The sequence below is a fragment of the Oratosquilla oratoria genome, chromosome 43, assembly GCF_046742065.1.
Source record: "Oratosquilla oratoria isolate Oo_2021 chromosome 43, ASM4674206v1, whole genome shotgun sequence".
Lineage (NCBI taxonomy): Eukaryota > Metazoa > Arthropoda > Malacostraca > Stomatopoda > Squillidae > Oratosquilla > Oratosquilla oratoria.
In genome coordinates this window covers 25,913,434-25,929,366 of record NC_134819.1, presented here as the reverse complement: position 1 = coordinate 25,929,366, position 15,933 = coordinate 25,913,434, and positions in this window count along the sequence as shown.

Here is a 15,933-nt window from a genome sequence, read left to right as displayed (position 1 = left end):
CACCGGAGCTGTATCTAATGTCCGTTTTTAATAGCTACATCACAAAAATTATTGTACACTGTATTGAAATTATTGTTCATTGTATTAAAAATTGTAATTCATTGTACAACAAAACGGAACCCACCTCCAAGGAGGGAACGCGGTCCTACTCAGACTATGTATACCGCCAGCTTCACCCCAGAGTCACATTCCTCTAAAGAAGCATAGAGCGAAACCGGTCAGTAATAAACTCAGGAACTCGGAACTAGACCCGTGACTTCTTTTTCCACCTTCATCAACTTGTCACGATGTACCAGCATATATATATATATATATATATATATATATATATATATATATATATATACATATATATATATATACATATATATATATATACATATATATATATACATATATATATATATGTGTGTGTGTGTGTGTGTGTGTGTGTGTGTGTGTGTGTCACGACTCACCTATGGGTCAGGCTAGTCACGACACGAAAAATAAAAAAAGTTAAGGCCGTGCGCAGTTTGGACGAATGACAGATAGGTAGGGTGAGATCAGAGGAGCTTGTTCGGAATTACAAGGTCCTCCTTCAGGAGATGAAGGAACGTGGGAGCCGTCACGTAGTCTGTGGGATCCTCCCGAGGATCTACGCAGGTTCGTGTTGGAACAGTAGAGCCATAGGGATCAATGATAGGATATCGCAGTTGTGCACACAATTGGGATACCACTTTCTTGATCCTTGGTATCTCTTTTCTAGGCGCCATGACCTTTACGCTTCTGATGGGATCCACCTTACCCGCAGAGGCAAAGATGTTCTTACAAACCTCATTGTGGGAGTTTGTAATGAACTAGCTCCTTTTTTAGGGTAAAAGGCCAAAGGGAAGGGGAAATAGAATGTACTTGGGAAAACAGTGTAGAGTATAGCATTAATGTACAACAATGTACCAGTATAGGACAAAATATAATTTTAGGATATAATGTCGCTAGAGGACGAAATGTCACATTAGGATATAATGTCATAGGACAAAATGTCGCAATGGGATATAATGACAGTGGAGGACAAAAGATCACGATGGGAAGTAATGATAGTGGAGAACAAAATATCACGATAGGATGTAATGATAATGGAGGAGAAAATATCACGGTAGGATATAATGTCATTGAAGGCCAAAATGTAATTTTAGGAAGGGATACCGGACAGAATGTCAATGAAGGCCAAAATATCATGATAGGATGTAATATCGCTAGAGGACGAAATGACACATTAGGATGTAATGTCTTAGGACAAAATGTCACAATGGGATGTAATGACAGTGGAGGACAAAAGATCACGATGGGAAATAATGATAGTGGAGAACAAAATATCACGATAGGATGTAATGATAATGGAGGAGAAAATATCACGGTAGGATATAATTTCAGTGAAGAACAAAATATAATTTTAGGAAGAGATACCGGACAGAATGTCAATGAAGGCCAAAATATCAAGATAGGATGTAATGACAGTGGAAGACAAAAGATCACGATGGGATGTAATTATAGTGGAGGAAAAAATATCACGGTAGGATATAATGTCACTGGAGGACAAAATATAATTTTAGAAAGGGATGCCGGACATAATGTCACTGAACGACGGGAGGCCGGCGTGAATCACGGTGACGTAGGGGGACAAAATGTACAAAATAGATCGGATGACCGTAATCGACCAGATGTCCGTGATGGGGGAAATGTTAATTTTGATAGGAGAAATGTTAATGAGACATTGAATGTCAATGAAGGACCAAATAATAATAATATAGAGCAAGGCATAAATAAAAAACAAAATGATAATATAAGACATGATATAGAAACTCAAAATGTGTCAAAAAGAAATAATCAGGAGTTTCTTAAAACTATGTACTTTAATGCTCGTAGTATTAGGAACAAATTTCAAGAAATACAGGCGTATGTCAAAAGCGAAAATCTCGATATGATAGGAATAACTGAGACATGGTTAAATGGTACAGAGTTCGAAGCTGAATTTAATATTGCGGGATTTAAACACTTTCATCAGGATAGAAACCACAAGAAAGGTGGGGGTGTTCTATTGTACGTTAAAAACAATGTTCATGCTTGTGTTTTAGAGAAAGTGAAACAGGATGCATATGACAGTTTGTGGGTTGAGTTAACCCAAACAAATGGACAAAAAATGAATATAGGTGTAATATACAGGCCAAAGACATTATCATTAGCAGACGACAAACTGTTATTTCAAGAACTGTCTAGTTTCTGCAACCGGGATTTATTGATAATGGGTGATTTCAATTTTACTGACATTGATTGGATGACCCTTGAACATGGCCATATAGGTAGTCGCTTGATTGATTTTCTTGGTGACAATTACTTAATTCAGCATGTAAAAGAGCCCACAAGATATGGAAACTTACTCGATTTATTGATCACTAGCCGCGAAAGCATGGCAACTGATGTAGAAGTCGGTGAATCTGTTGCAAATAGCGATCACAACTTAGTCAGATTCAAACTCCTAAACAATTTTAGAATAGATACTTGTGCTTCTAAAATACCCGATTTCAGTAAAGCTCAGTTCATAGAACTACGTCAGGAGCTTCAGCTTACAGATTGGGAGGAAAAATTAAACGAAAGGCCTGTAGATCAGATGTGGGAAATATTTCAAAATACGCTCACTAAGATGATTCAAACTTACATTCCTTTTAAGGACAGACGTCCCCCAAATCAGGCTCGCCCAAAGTGGCTCGACAAAGAAACTGAAAAAAGTATTGCTAAAAAGAGACAGGCTTATAAGAAATATAAGTGCTCGGGTGCATCTAATGACTATGAAAGTTATGTATCAATACAGAGAGATTTAAAAAAGACAATAAGAAAAAGAAAACGACAATACGAAATGAACATCGCTGAGAAATCCAAAGAGAATCCCAAAGAATTCTATAGTTACATTAGAGATAAAAAGGTTGTTAGGAATCACATTGGTCCACTATTATCTGCTGACGGTCAACTTGAATATTCAAATGAAGGAATGTGTAATCTCTTAAACAATTATTTTAGCTCGGTATTCGTAAACGAAACACCTCAAAGTGAATTCCAAACTGAAACCTGTGAAAAGTCTGGGGTAAACTTACTCACTACGGTAAATATAACAAAAGAAACAATTAAAAGGTGTATAGACAAACTCATAGTTAATAAAACACCAGGGCCTGACGGTTGGTATCCAAGAATCTTAAAGGAAATGAAAAATGAGATTGTTGTTCCATTAGAAATTATTTTCAAGAAATCCATCATATCCGGAGATGTCCCAAGAGAATGGAAGCTAGCTAACGTTACTCCCATATTCAAAAAAGGTGACAAAAAGAAACCAAATAACTATAGGCCTATTAGTTTGACTTCGATCGTAGGAAAAATAATGGAAACTATCATCAGAGATGCTATCGAATATCATTTAGAAAGTAACCGTTTGATAAATGATAGCCAACATGGTTTCAGACGGAAACGTTCTTGCGTGACTAACTTACTCGAATTCTACAACACAGTTATCTCGAATTATGACAAAAGAAACAATATAGATTTAATATATCTAGACTTTGCAAAAGCTTTTGATACCGTCCCACACGAAAGACTACTTACTAAATTAGCTTTGCATGGAATAAGTGGTAGCCTATTAGGTTGGACTAGTAATTGGTTGAAAGGTCGAAAACAGAGAGTTGTTTTAAATGGAAAAACTTCTGGATGGAAAAGTGTTGCAAGTGGAGTTCCTCAGGGTTCCGTTCTTGGGCCACTTCTATTCATAGTATATATAAATGATATAGACCATGGACTAAAATCTACTGTTTCCAAATTTGCTGATGATACAAAACTGTGCGGAGTGGCAAATGATCACTCAAACCAATTAGATATTCAAGAAGATTTAGATCAATTACAGCAATGGTCTGAAAAGTTGCTAATGAAATTTAACACAAGTAAATGCAAGGTAATGCACATAGGTAAAAATAACAGCAAGTACGATTACAAGTTATTTGGAAATTCGTTAACAAAAGTGGATAGTGAAAAAGATCTCGGCGTAATTATCAGTAACGACCTCAAATCATCCAAGCAGTGTATTTCAGCCTCTGAGAAAGCAAATAAGATTCTGGGATTGATTGCGCGATCTTTTGATTTCAAAAGTCCATCACTCATTAACAAGCTATATAAATCGTTAGTTCGTCCACATTTGGAATATGCTGTTTCCGTATGGTCACCGAATCTCATTAAAGACATTGACAGACTGGAAAAAGTACAACGGCGAGCCACAAAACTGATTCCAAATATCAAAAATAAATCATACGAAAATCGACTTAAGCACATGAATCTGTTTTCCCTAAAAAAGCGTAGACTCAGAGGTGACTTGATACAGGTCTTTAAGATTTTAAAGGGAATTGACAACATCAAAAGTGACCAAATTTTCACATTGAATGAGAATCAGACAAGAAACAATGGTCTCAAACTGTCCGGAAATAGATTCAATTTGGAAGTAGGTAGAAACAACTTTGCCAACCGTGTAGTTAATGAATGGAATAAACTTCCTGCACAAGTAGTGCAATGTAGTTCAGTTCGAAGCTTTAAGAATCATTTAGATAAATACCTAAGTAAGATGCTGTAATTATTATAATTTATGTTATATTATTTGTTTTTGTTTTGTTATAATTTGTCTGTCTGATTTTCATTTATTATTAGTTATATGTCAATTTATTATCATTTACTATTTACCTGTTTGTTTGTTATTCAACTATACCAATGCATTTATTTATGTATTTTAATTGTTATTTACATTGTTATAGTTTTAATTGATTATTAATATGATTTTTTGGCATCCGACCTAGATATGGATCAAAAGGTCTCCTGTCGGCATGCTTTGCCTTTGTAATCCTTTGTAATAGTTCAGGCAGGATAATTAAAATCTTCGTTAAACTAAATATTATTACACTAACAAGAATAACACATAACACATAAATGAACATAGAATAATGATAATATAACAGTCCCTATGATAATTAAAGGATTCAGATTATTTACCAAGTAATTTGTACCTCGAATGATCAGGTGGTCGAAACGAAGTCTTGATTATGGTGTAGATGAGTCTTTCCAACCATCACTGAGTGAGATGAATTGATGGTTTGAAGTGAACGATAACTTCTGGAAGGGGCGGTTTCTGGTAGTGGTGGTTTGAGGTGAACGATAACTTCTGGAAGGGGGCAGATTCTAGTAATTTCATCTGGTAGGAGAAGCTTCTGGTAGTCAGGAACAAATAGATATTTGAAGATATTTCTTCAATAGAGAAACGACAGAAGAGTTGCGTCACTCGTAGTCCAGTAGTAATCTGGATAGTGTCCGATGAATTCAATTAAACGAAGGTTGAACACATCGTTTTGGAGACGGCCTATATTTATGGTCCAAAGGACTTCTTTAGCAGAGTTGTCGTAAGTCAACGATGTAGATAAATCTACGTAGGTTGAGATGGGCCTTGGGCTGCAACTTTTTTTCTTTCTTCTATTTCTGCTATGTTCTGGAGCCGTCTCTGTATAGTCTCTCTGCTTCCTTTCCCTGCTGACTTCTGTCGACTTCTCTCGACTTCTGTGACTTTTGTCTCTGTCGTCCAAGGCCCCGTCCTTATATATTAGGCGAATGGGAGCCGACGTCACAAACATCCCTACGGACCAGTCATTCATATATATTTTTTCATGAATGGAGACTACTTTCCAATTAAAAATAATGCTGATTCGTCAAAACCTCTACTATTCCTCCTTTCTCCTGAAATTTTTCCTTTGCCATCTCTTCGACTCAACTTCTTTGGTGCGATAGTGTCACCAAGGATAGAAAGAATGGCTATTTTCGACAAAACACATATACGGAGAAATCTTTAAGATTTTGAAAGGTTATTATGTAGTTAAACCCTCGTACCATGGAAGGTTAATCAAATTAGTTTGTAGCAGAAAAAAAAATACAAAGTCTATAAGAGTGGAGTTCCTTAAGGTTACTTTCTTATGCCATTTCTATTCATAGTATATATAAATTATATAGACCACGGACTGATGATTCAAAAGTATGCAGAATGGCAAATGGTCACTTAGACCAATTAGATATTGAAGAAAATTTAGATAAACTAAAGCAATGGTCTGAAAAGTGGTTTAAATAAAATTTAATACATGTAAATGTAGGGCTACTCGCACAGGTAAAAGTAACAATAAGTACGATTACAAGTTGTTTGGAAATTCAATCACAAAAGTGGATAATGAAAAAAAAATCGGCGTAATTATCAGTATATTTCCGCGTTAGAGAAAACAAATAAGATTCTAGGGCTGATTGCGCGATCTTTGATTTTAAAAGTCCATTTGTCATTAACAAGCTATATAAATTGTTGGTTCACACACATTTGAAATATTTTTTTTTCGTATAGTCACCGAATCTCATTACAGAGATTGATATATCTATCTATACTGTATATATATATATATATATATATATATATATATATATATATACACATATATATATATATATATATATATATATGTGTGTGTGTGTGTGTGTGTGTGTGTGTGTGTGTGTGTGTGTGTGTGTGTGTGTGTGTGTGTGTTGTGTATTTTAAGACATTGAACATTTTTAGAAGCTCTGCCAAGGGATTCGAACCCTGACCTGTGCGCATATAATCACGAAGTCAAGACGCTAGCGTCTGAGCTACGTGCGATGGTTTAAAAGGACTGTACAAGTCCCCGACCACGCTTCACATAAAATCAGAAGATCTAGTCTCATTTTCATCCAATCCCCGTATTAGGCGAGCCCCTCGACAAGTTGTGTATGTTAAAGACAGATTGAACATTTTTAGAAACTTGTCGGAGGGCTCGCCTAATACAGGGTTCGAATTCCTTGGCAGGGCTTATGTATATATATATATATATATATATATATATATATATATATATATACATATATATATATATATGTATGTATATATACACACACATATATATACAAACACACACACACACACACATATATATATATTCATATACGCACACATATATATATATATTTATACGTATATATACACACACACACACACACACACACACACACACACACATATATATATATATATATATATATATATATATATATATACATATATATATTATAGAAGAAAGTATACGCTGGACTCGACGTTCGTCAATTCATTCCGACGTTTCGAACCCTGTTTGGGGTTCGTCTTCAGGGTCATACCTATTACCCTGAAGACGAAGCCCGGACAGGGTTCGAAACGTCGGAATAAATTGACGAACGTCGAGTCCAGCGTATACTTTCTTCCATAAAATGGTTCCTGGACTCCAGCTATTTTCGAATATATATATATATATACAAACCATTGACAAAACTGATTCCAAATATCAAAAATGCGAAAATCGACTAAACCATATGAATCTTTTTTCCCTAAAGAAGCGTAGACTTAGGGATGATTTGATGCAGATATTTGAGATTCTAAAGGGAATTGACATCATACATGACGAAATTTTCACACTGAGTGCGATTCAGACAAGAAATAATGACCTCAAAATGTCAGGAAGTAGATTTAGTTTGTAAGTGGGTAGAAACAACTTCGCCAACCGTGTAGTAAATGAATGGAATAAACTTCCTGCAAAAGTAGTGAAATGTAGTACAGTTCGAAGTTTTAAGATTCATTTAGATAAGCACCTAAGCAATATGCTGCAATGCTTGCCATTTATCTTACTTGATCTTTTTCTTAATTACTGTGTTTCTATTTATTATCATTTATCTATTTGTTTATCAATATCCATTTATCAATTTCATCTTTTTACTTATTTGTTCAATTATTTATCTATTTCATTTGCTATTATTATTTTTTCCGCATCCGACCTAGTTATGGATAAAAAATTCTCTTTATCGTCATGATCTTTGTAATCCTTAGTGATCTGGATGAGGTACCAAAGTATCTATCATCTAATGGACGCATTTTAATTTCTTTTATAGTATTACATCATTACGAAAAAGTCACTTTTATATTCTTGATTTTCAGTTGTCGATTGCGGTATCCGGCAACTGTGGAATCAATAGTATCCGGGCGATCAACAGATCATATGTCGATTCCTTTTCGTGGAGTCCATGAACGGCACCTGCTGCCCGTAACGAACCAGTTCGCCACGTCAGGATAATAACCGTTGACGCGACCTAACACTCCCTTCGGCTTTGCCAACCTGCACGAAACAAAAAAAATGAAAGATGAAAAAAAGTAAGAAAGTGTTGTGGTATTTGGTATTGCTACTGATGTTTTGTTGATGTTCAGTAACGGTGGTAAGGCTGTTTACTAGGCGTATTTTTTAGTGATACATACATACATATATATATATATAAATTTTTTTTTTTGCAGAAACCACCGGGAAATTGAAAAAACAGATACCGAACGTTTTCGTCTATTTAGACATTTTCAAAGGTACAAAAAAGCAATACAGAAAGAAACAATAAATACATAAGAAGACAAGGATACTCGGAGAGGTCCCATGTTACATTTTATCACACACAATTTTGTCAATAATAAAATTGTCCAATTTAAATAAACCCAAACTCAAGTTCATGTTATTTCCAAAATTTATTTTTATAAAACAAGATTCAATAATATTTCTTTCTATAATATTATTACAAGAAGTGCAGATTGTGGATCCCAACGCAAAGAGAAGTGCCTTTTTGTATTTGCAGGGTGGGGGGAAATTGCTCGTGGGGTAGTGGGAAAGTAAGGAAAGAGGAGAGGGGGAGGGATTACTGGGGAAATGGAAGGTAATGAGGAGGTGGAGGAATTGGCCCTGACGGGCCGCCGAAAGGTGGACAAACGACCACAAGACGAGCTGGATGATGACGACATGTCTAATAGGAATGTGAAGATTAGAGGTATAGATAGGAGCAATACAGTAGAAAGTGATGAGAATATTTTCAAGGGATTTAAAGAGGGTGGGGGGGACACAACCCCCCCCCCCCCCGACTGACAAGACTAGAAGAGAAGGTCGATAAGATGAACGAGGACTTGGAGCGTAGGTTCGGTAATGTTGACAGTATAATACGAAGAATTGAAAAATTGGAAGAACTAGAGAGGGCGAACAAAAACTTAACTAAGGAAATTGAAGAATTAAAACAACAGTTAAAAGAAGTAAAAGATGAGAATAAAGTCTTAAAGGAGAATAATATGGAGAACAAGGAGGGTTGGAAAAAAAAATCAAGAAAATAGCAAGGTTGCATTCACTGACATAATCAGACAGCAAATGAATGAACAAACTGAAAACTCAGTTATTAAAGTGATGAGACAGAATGAGAATATAGTAAGAGACTTAGCAGACAAAAAGAAATGTATAATTATATTAGGAATGGAAGAGAAACATAACCCAGATAGAACCACAAGAATCAAAGAGGAAAATGAAAAAGTAAGCCAATTACTAGAATCAGTTCAGGAAGATGAACCAGGAATTATGAAACAAATCGAAGAGAAATTTAGACTCGGAAAGTATAGCACAGACAAGACCAGACCAATTAAGATTAAATTCAAGTCACAAACAACGGCAGAGAATATCTTATCCAAAACAGGGAAACTAGCAACAAGTGAACAATACAAAAAGATATGGATAAAAAGGGAAATGAATAAAGAGGAAAGAGAGGAAGAAAAGCAGAAAAGACTGGAAGCTAAGGCAAAAAACGAGAACAGAACGGAGTCAGAGAAAGAGAGATTCTATTGGAGAGTAGTGAACATGAAACTAAGGAAGTTCGACATACAAAAGAAAAACATAAGGGAAACAGAGAACACAATGGAAGTGGCAGAAAACTAAGAGTGTCTTACACAAATATAGATGGATTAATAACAGGATTGAATGAGCTGAATGATTATTTGAAAGAAAAAGAACCAGACATAATGGGAATTGTAGAAACAAAATTAAAAGGCCCACTACCACCCAACAGTGTAGGACATGATGCATACAATTATTGGATTAGAAACAGAGAGAAAAAGCAAGGGGGTGGAGTTATGTTCCTGACTAAGAAGGATATAAACGTGAAAGGTGTCATATATGGAAAGAATACAGTAGAGATGATTATGATAGAAGTGGAAGACAGAGATAAGAAGAGCAGAAAATTTGTGATAAATTATGTGCCTCCAAAAACAGCCTCATGGGAGGAGAGTGAACATAAAAGTATGTTAGAGGACACAAAGATAACATTAAATAAAATAATGGAAGATGGAGGAAGAATAGTTCTGATGGGCGACTTTAATTGCAAAGAAATCTGCTGGGAAGAAATGACAGTAAAGGGTGGAGATGACTCATGGGGAAACGCTCTACTTGAGATGATTATTGACCACACAATGACACAATGGATACAGGAGAACACTAGGTATAGAAATGAAGAAGAACCATCGAGACTAGACTTATTAATTACATCTGAACCTAGAATAGTGGACAAGATTGAATATAAAACACCAATAGGTAAAAGTGACCACATATTGATTGAACTGGAACTTAATGAAGAAAAATATATCAAAAGAAATGAACAATATAGAAAAGGAAGAATGATGTATGAAAAAACAAACTTTGATAAAATAAGAGAATTCTTTCAACAAGAAAACTGGGAAGAAATATACAAAGAAGAAACATCAGTGGAAGAGAAATGGAATATTTTGACAACAATTTACAAAAAAGGAGTGGAAAAGTATGTCCCAAGACAAAAACAAGAAAAAGAATATGTAAAATGCTGGTACAACAAAAGTTGTAGAGAGTTAAAAGATAAAAGAGACAAAGCCTGGACCAGATGGAAAAAAGACAGAAAACCTGAAAAATGGAAAATATATACCAGTTATAGAAATGAATATGTACAAACATGCAGAGAGGAAAAGAGAAAATATGAAAAAGACGTCATAGAAAAATGTAAAGATCAACCAAAACTATTCTACAGATTTGTAAACAATAAACTGAAAAACAAACAGGACTTGGAGAAATTAAGACAAGTTTTTGGTTTTTGGTTTTAATAAATTTATTACGCCCGTGGGCGGCAAACAATAGTACATCTATCACAGCATTGTGTTAGAGGACATGTCATATATTACACACATTCTTTAAACGGAGACAAAATACAATAATCATTCAGGATCCCCCGAAATGGTGATGGCGGGATAGTGGTACTATGTAAGTGTTTACATATAATCATCATGCCCCGTCTCCGGGGAATATTGTCTGTCACTATGGGTCACTGGAGACAATAATATCAAGGGTGTTCGTGTTAGGACGGTTACACAGCCCGCACGATGATCACCGTGGCATATCATCCGTCTGGGATCCCCGTCACACAGGTCGACTCCCAAGTCCGAGCCGAACACTGACATTATTGTGCCTTGGTACCATGGTCTTGCGTCGGCGTTACTTGTGACGGTTGGGTAGGAGGTGGTCGTATGGGGATATCGGTAGACCGTTCCGCATCTTTCGGTGTGTTGACATGGCATGAGTGGCTGCGTGTACTCGTATCTTGTTTTAAGGCATGATAGAGTGAGCATTGCGCGTGACGTCCATGACGTAGGTATAGGCTGCCTTGGTAAGATGGTCCACCGTTTAATAAATTCATTGCTTCTGAGGGCGACAAACAATAGTATATTAGTCATATTATTATATAAAGAGATACAAAAGGAGGTATGATTGGATTTAACAATCAAAATCCCCCAAAATGGGGGTGGCGAGCTAGGAGTGTATCTAAGTTGTCGTCACTAAGTAAATATTTATATACAGTTATCACGTCTTGTCTCTGTGGAATACTGTCTGTCACAATGGGGCATTGGAGACAGTAGTGTTCAAGAGTGTTGGCGTTAGGGCGGTTACACAGCCTGCATGATGAGTAATGTGGCATATCTTCCGCCTGGGATATTTGCCACACAGGTCGATATCCGAGTCTGAGCCGAGCACTGACAACATTGTGTCTCCGTACCATGGGTCCGCGTCGGCGATACTTGTGGCGGCTGGGTAGGAAGTGGTCGTGGTGTTGAATGGAGACACTGGTGGCTCGTTCCGCATCTCTTCGGCGTGTTGTTATGGTGTGAGTGGCTGCGTGTATTCTGTTTTTGAGGCATGTGAGAGAGGGTACTACGCGTTCGTTATCTAAGACGAAGGCACAAGCTGCTTTGGCAATACGGTCCACCGTGTCGTTGCCAGCAAGGTCGACATGTGAGGGCACCCATATGAGAGATACGGCCATAGATGTTTCATGAACAACGGCGAGTTGGGTCAGTATGGCCTGTACAACACGATAGTAGTTGGGTCTGGGTGAGGAGAGGGCGTGTAGAGCTGGTTGGGAGTCACAAACGATCACACCATTTACGTTACAGTCTACAAGGTATGTTACTGCGTCGAGGATTCCGTGTAGCTCACAAAACGTGGAGCTTGATGTGACAGGTAACCTGCGGCCAATCCATCCAGCTTCCACAGGTGGCTGTAAGGTGGGTGAGTACATGGCACACGCTGCTCTTCCATCAGCCTGTACTGAGCCATCCACGTAGATGACATGCGCTGCGGGGATCTTTGAGGATACGCTGTCGATGGTCTCTAGTGCTAGTTGCTTTTGAAGTGCAGGAAGGTCATCTTTGGAGGTTGGTGTGAAGGTGACGTTAGGGAGGGAGATTCGCCACGGGGGCAAGTCGGGTTCAACCGTTTCTTCAGGGACGTGGATGTCAAGGTTTCTGAGTGTGTTGCACACTGTAGTGACGAGGTTGCGGCCTCCTGGTCGAAGTGGGAGGCGGGGTGCACTGTCAGGTTCGAGCGACGCTCTGATGGTAGCAGTAAAGTTTGGGGACAGATAGGGCGATCGGAGGCATTTTACAGAGAGAATGGCCATGTTAGCATATATTCTCTCTACAAGCGAGGGTAGACCAAGTTCACTTTGCATGTTAACGATGCGAGTCGAAGGAGGGCAACCTAAGATAAATCTCATTACTCTATTTTGGAATTTTTCGAGAGGTTCCAAAGCTCTCCTGGGAAGTTGACAAAGGGCAGGTGATAAGTAGTCAACGAGTGATCGAAGAAATGTGGTGTATAGAGTTCTGACCATTGGTAATGAAGCGCCGGTGGAATTTGTGGCAAGCCACTTGATAGGGTTAAAACGGGCCTGCAGACGATCAAGGAGATCATTAACAAGGGGATGGATACGTTGTCGAGTCGGTATGGCTGGAGTGATCCGGGCTGGTACTCCAAGGTATGTGTACTGTGTGCAATGAGGGATAACATCACCTCCCATGTTGAACGTCGGTAGTGCTTGGAGAGTACGAGATGAAAATATTCTGCTCTTCTCAGGGGAAATGATGAGACCACAAGCGGTAGTTGACGTGTAGAAGCCATTTAGGACGAATTGGAGGTCAGCGGGCGAGTTGGAATGGATGCAGATGTCGTCCGCGTAGCAGAGAAGGGTTGTACCGGGAACGTTAGGAAGAAGTGAGAGTAAGCGGTGCATCAAGACGTTAAAAAGAAATGGACTTAGTACGCCACCTTGCGGGGTACCGAGTTTGAACTGCTCGTAGGAACTGCACACACCTCGAAAGAGAACACGTGACTTCCTGTTACTCAGATAACCTCGAATCCATCGAAGGAGGTTTCCTTGCACTCCGAAGGTAACCAGCTGGTCAAGAATTATTTCATGGTTGGCTACATCGAAAGCACTTTTGAGGTCCAGGAAGGCAACTACGCTGGTGGGAGAGAGGCGGGTGTAGAGCTCAGTAAGGCAGTGGTGCGTACTTCGACGTGGGAGGAAACCATACAGCTGCGGGGAGAGTTGACCTTGTAGACGATTCATGAGCCGGGCAAGGATGATACGTTCAAGCATCTTGCTGAAGCATGAAGTTAGGGAAATGGGCCTGAATTTATCAGTACCTGGTTTCGGTATCGGAACAATCGTGCTTAAAGTCCAGGCTGCAGGTACATGTCCACGAAGGAGGCAGAGGTTGAAGAGGCGAAGGAGGGGGTTGCCAGGAACTTCCAGTAGGAGTCGGAGCACTTGGTATGTAATGCCGTCATCCCCGGGGGCAGAAGTTTTTGTATTAGCTATGGCTAGTCGTAATTCATTCTCCGTAATCGGGACGTCGTCTTCTTCATCTGGGTGGAGAAGAGCAGCCATTAGGTGGAGATTACGGGTGTTGCGACGAGTGGAGAGTGCCTCTTGGATATGCGTAGGAAGATTGTAAGTCTGTGACTGTGACGACCATAAAGTAATGAGGTCCTGGGCGTAGGCGGCTGGACTGTGATGGAGGGCGCTGGGAGGTTGCTTCTTAACGACCCTTTTTACAAGGCGCCACATGGTCGCGATACTAGTCTGGTGATTTATGGAATCAGTGTATTTCTGCCAAGACTCTTTGTAGGCACAGTTCTGGAGGGCGACCATATTATCCCGTGCTATTTGGTACTGATGTAAAGAATCAGGTGTGGGTTGCGTCTGAAAAGTATGACCAGTAGTCTGTGTAGCTCTCTCCGCTTGGATAATACGGTGGTCCAACGTCCATGAGTGAGGTACAGGGCGGCGTGGTAGGTGAGCTTTGGTTACATAGCGGCTGTAGAAGTCGTGTGTGGTATTCACTAAGGACGTGTATAGTGCGTCGGGGGATAGGAAGTCAAATGTGGGAAGGAGACTAGAGATGTACGAAATATACGTAGGGCAATATTTAGGAGGAATGGATATACGGGTCCGGTGATGAGGAGTTGGAATCCGAGATGGTATGGAGTAGTATAAACTAAGAGCAATATGGTCGGAGAAGAGAGAAGGAATTGATTGACAGGCGACACGGGATGGCACGAGGCCAGACGTGATGATGTGGTCAACTGTGCCTCCACGTGCATGTGTGGCTCCACCAGTTTTCCATCGTGTGAGTCGGTACCGATGTATGTAGTTGAGTAGAGGGATTCCACTACGGTTGGGGACAGGGGAGGCATCACCAAGAGCAGGATGTCGAGCGTTGAAATCCCCCATATAAATCACTCCACGATTTGTAGGTACTGGGAGGGCAACAAGATTAATAACACCAGGGGCAGAGTATACGTTGCAAAGTCGAAGTTTACCATTGCCCACAGTGACTTCAATTAACTGAAAGGTCATAGTAGTATCCCTGGAGCATCGAAGGAGCTTGTGTGGCATGGATGCGTGGACGTAAGAAATGAGGCCATTCCTGGCTGGATGTATGTATGAGACATAGCCAGACAGCGTAGGTGCTGTGTCGCATGGCTGAGCACCACCGGGAAAGGCTTCTTGAATAAATATTATCTGGGGGTGATGGCGATGGACATATGTCTTCAGTGCAGTGAGTTTCGTGTTATGGCGTATTCCGAAAGCATTCCAGGAGATGACGTGAAGCGAGAGCCGGAAGAGGTTGGTGTTTGAATGTGGGCGCTGCCAGGCGGAGCATGGGTAGAGGAGTTCAAAGGCGACGAGAGCTTTTCTAGATGGGAGGCAACTGTATCAAGTCGCTCTGTAAGGGCTGTGACAGAGGTGATAACAACTTTGTGAGATTCAACTAGACTGGCAAGTGTGGTTGCTGTGGTAGCCTGTTGGTTAACTAAACTTTCGATACGGGCATCTATGGCATCGAATCGCTTCGTGAGGGCTGAACAGCGGGATTCGAGAGATGCAACAGCTTGGCGAAGAGCTTGTACTTCAGCAGAGTCCGTGGTGCTGGGCGTCGTGAGAGAGGTGGCTGGAAGTGGTGGTGGTGGTAGTGATGATAGTGGTGGTCCAAGTCTTTGGGAAGTGGCCGTGGGTGTTCGCTTAGTACAGCCATGCCAAACGTTGACCCCTGGTTTATGGCATCGGGGGCACTTCCATCGGGATGTGTCTGGTGGTGGGGATATGGAAAGTTTTGAGGTAGATGCGGAGTCGTCGGGCGTGGTG